The sequence below is a fragment of the Phodopus roborovskii genome, unplaced genomic scaffold (genome assembly GCF_943737965.1).
Source record: "Phodopus roborovskii unplaced genomic scaffold, PHOROB, whole genome shotgun sequence".
Classification (NCBI taxonomy): domain Eukaryota; kingdom Metazoa; phylum Chordata; class Mammalia; order Rodentia; family Cricetidae; genus Phodopus; species Phodopus roborovskii.
The window spans coordinates 46,335-50,426 of NW_026125635.1; the positions used below are offsets into that span (position 1 = coordinate 46,335).

At 45.7% G+C, this 4,092-nt stretch overlaps 1 pseudogene; it reads left to right on the top strand.

Annotated features, from left to right (window-relative positions):
• Nucleotides 1-661: 661 nt before the first annotated feature.
• Nucleotides 662-1,889, top strand: LOC127217094 (BTB/POZ domain-containing protein KCTD20-like; annotated as a pseudogene).
• The last annotated feature ends 2,203 nt before the right edge of the window (nt 1,890-4,092 follow it).

Below are 4,092 nucleotides of genomic sequence, written 5' to 3' on the forward strand. Positions count from 1 at the left end.
TTTCTTATTTTAAATACTGTAAACTAAGTTAGTACAACTGACTTGAATCATTGCTTCCTTCTCTACTTAGTGGTTTTTGAATAGGCAAGGGGTGGTGTGCTTAAGTCTCTGAACTATGTATTCTGCTAACACCCAGTCCAGTTCAATGTTGAGCAATCAGAGAAATGTCATAAAGCCATACATAATGTTTTCAGGGCCAGGGGAAAAAGGAAAAGTTAAGCTGATTACAACTTAGACACTCTGGTGGCTTGAATAACAATGGCCCTCACAGGCTGTGCACTAGTTGAAATGTTAGGAGCTATTGCCCTGTTGAGGTGGGTGTGGCCTTGCTGGAAGAATTAAGTGACTGGGGTTGGCTGTGAGTTTTCAGAAACCAAGGCAAGACCCAGAGTCTCTTTTTCTGTTGCCTAGAGATCCATATAAAGAACTGTCTGGTAATTCTCTTCCATCTTCCATCATGTCTACCAGTATGCTGCTATGCTTCTCACTATGATGACAATGGTCTAAACCTTTGAAGCTGTAAGCATGTCCCAATCAAATGTTTTACTTTATAAGATTTGCCATGCCGGGAGCACAGTGGATCCTGGCGATGGTAGCTGCTTTCTGGCATCCCGGGTGGTGTCGGGACTCTGGGCCTAGAGGGCCGGCTTCCTCTCTAAGAATGAATGGTCAACAGGGCAGTGATGGTGACAGGTTATTGCAGCCAAAGCTCAGCTGCCTAGGAGATAAGACCTAAGCTGCCATTCGAGAGAAAGAAAGCAGCAGTTTGGTGTCCTCTGGACTTTATGTTCTCACTTATCCCCTAGCTATCAGGAATGAAGACTTTGCACTTGGCTATGCCCCTCGGCCAGCAAGCCTTCAGTATCCTCAAATAATGCCACTCCCTGAAGATAGCCTCCAGAGTTGAAGCAAGCAGAACCACAAGCCCTTCATCGTTTCAGAGAGATTTGGAAACATTGCCATAGGCTTCGGAGGTAGCTCTCACTCCCAAGCCCCAGAGAAAGTGACGCTTCTTGTAGATGGCACACGTTTTGTGGTAAACCGCTTATCCGGATACCATGTTGGGAAGGATGTTTGGACCAGGAAGAGAATACAACTTCACAAGACCCAATGATAAGAGTATGAGATTGCAAAAAGGATCAGTGCCACTGTGTTCCACACAGTGATGGATTATTACAAAACTGGCACCACCAACTGTCCTGATGGCATCTCTATCCCAGATCTGAGAGACACGTGTGACTATCTCTGAATTAACTTTGACTTCAACACTATCCGATGTCAAGATTTAAGTGCTTTACTCCATGAGCTGTGCAACGATGGTGCCCACAAGCAGTTTGATCACTACCTCGAGGAACTTATTCTGCCCACCATGGGGGGCTGTGCCAAGAAAGGGGAGTGAGAGTGTCACATTGTCATGCTGACAGATGAGGACTCTGGACTGGGATGAAGACCACCCCCCACCCATGGGGGAAAAGTATTCCCAAATACTCTACAGCTCCAAGCTCTACAGATTCTTCAAATACATCGAGACTCAGGATGTTGCTAAAACAGTGTTGAAGGAACGGGCCTGAAGAACATTCGCATTGGAATTGAAGGCTACCCTACCTGCAAAGAAAAGACTAAGAGGAGATCTGGTGGGAGGTCTGAAGTTATCTACAATTATGTACAGCCCCCTCTATCCAGATGTACTGGGAGAAGGAAGAAGGAAAGATTCACCATGTGTATTTCCATTGTGTTCGCAGCAAATCCCTCACTAATTTGGTGGCTGCTAGAGAGGATGTCTTGGAAGACCAGGAGATAATAATGCACCACCCACCTTAAGTGGATGAACTTGACAGGTTAAATGCTCCACTCTCTCAGATGGCTCCTAATGACTTCCAAGATTAGGGACAATCCCACCTGCCTCTCCATTGCCAGAGCTCTTCTCTTTGTGGGTACCCTCAACCTGTCCTGTGTTTTCTCATCCTAAGGAGATGCTTCCTCCCATCTATTTCTGTCCCCTCTCAGTTGTTGTTATACCCTTTTCTGAGTCTGCCTCTGGCTGGGTAAAGAAACTCTGTGGTAATTAGGTGACCAGCCTAGCCAGCCCTGGTAAACATACATTTTGTGTCTGGTGCAGTTGGTTGGTTCTTGTACAACTACAGGAGAGTTGGTTGACTCCTGTCACTTGATGGCAGTGACGTCAAGGCTGTTCTTAGGAAGAAGGGTATTTTCTGTGTCACAGCATCTTCACCGTGGCAGATCTACCTTGCTCAGAAAAGAACTGACATGTAACTAAACAACCCTGGTTTTTGTGGTGATCATTGTTGTCTTGGTGAGGGGAAGGCCAACATTCAGAAGTTACTTCCGGGAGTTTACTGGCTCACATCTGAGGTCAGGTTTGGCCCTGACTTTGTTGGTGCTATGTCTGCCCACTAGGGGCTGAGCAGCCCACGCCCTGGTTCAGTGGTGCTTCCCCTGTGCTGATCCATCGGTGGCCACTGCAGTGTGATTGTGTCTGTGTGTGTAGTGTTGAGGTGTGAGCAGTCATTTCTTTGTCCTTAGGAGTTGGGTCCCTGCCTTTTATGAAGTAGGTCTTACCCCACGCCTTTACCTTGCAGTGGCTCCAGCCCATAGAGTTTGAGTAGGAGGCAGTAAAGGCTCATGGGTGGCAATGGATGGTGGGAACTGAAGGCAGGCCTGGGACACAGGCTGGCCGTGTGGAGAGGGAGGCTTCTGTACTCTCAGGCCCACCCTTACCTACATTTCAGTCTTGAGGTCTGGTGCCCCACTGCAGTCTTGCCTGCTGTTCCCAGAGTGGGCACATTGTTTAGTGTTCCTTGCAGGGTCAATGACTGGGTTCTAGTCATCTTTGGAGTTGGTTCCTGGCTGTCAGAGGAAGAGGACTTCTCTAATAAAGAATGGATTTGGAGCTTACATATCTTTTGTAAGTGCCTGAATAAGAAAGTCAGGCTGTGTGCACAGACAGACTCATGAAAAAAGTGACTTTACTCAGAGTAAAGCAGGGTAGAAGATAACCTGAACCTGAGGCTTGATTGTTCAGTATGTCCTTGTAGCCTGTGTAGTGGATGGAAACACCTTAAAGGAGGTGCAGAATAGGGACACAGTATTAAAAAGTCAGAAATTAGATGGCTCTCCATGGGAGATGGAAGAGACTGGGTGGGTACAACAGTGCCGTAGTACTGTATCCAGCACCTCAGGAGAGTGAGCAGGCCTGAGAAATGCTGTAGGAACAGCACAGAGGGCGGGGCGCCCTCTCAGACATAGGGCGTGTCTTAGGGAGAATGAATGAATGCTCAGAGCACAGCCTTCAGCTTACAGTGTGATTCCCTTTGCTTTGAGTCAGGAGTTTTAGTGCTGCACTCACTATCACTTACTGCCCTCTGTAGTTTGAGGTGGGTGCAGGGAACACAGCAGGGTCGCCCCTTCCCAGGAGGCAGAGCCACTTTTGTGCCTGCATGGGATCACTTCTGGAAAATTACATTTTCTCCTAAAGGCAAAATGCTTATAGATTTTGCCTCTTTACTTTGTATTTACTTTTGAATTTGCACTTGTTCACCTACCAGTGTTTACAGAGTCCTGTATATGGGATGCTTTTTCTATAATAAAATATTTTTATTCGTGGGAAAAAAAATGAGTTGCCATGCCAACTTCAACTTCAGAGATTACCTGTGAAATCACCATTGTTAGACTTAACTGATCAGAATGGCTAAATAAGCTATAGCAATTTGTAATTAATGATAAAAATGCTTTATTATTCTCCTAAAAAAAGAGTTGTCATGTTCATGGTGTCTCTTCACAGAAATAGAACACTGACTAAGACAGACACACTTTGCTAGTACTAAAAATAATGCATCTCTTCACATTCCGTAAGCTACACAACACAACTTTACAGAATTCCTTCCTACCAAGCCACCTGGAGTCCCATAAAAAAGGCTGGTAGGTGGTGAAACAGTATAATTTCCATCATCCTTCTGTTCAAATGACATCTTTTTGAAATTTGTATATTCATTTGTGAGTTTAGCTTTGGGAATCAATGTCACAGTGTGAATGTGGACATCAGAGAACAGCACTCATGTTTGGTTCTCTCCT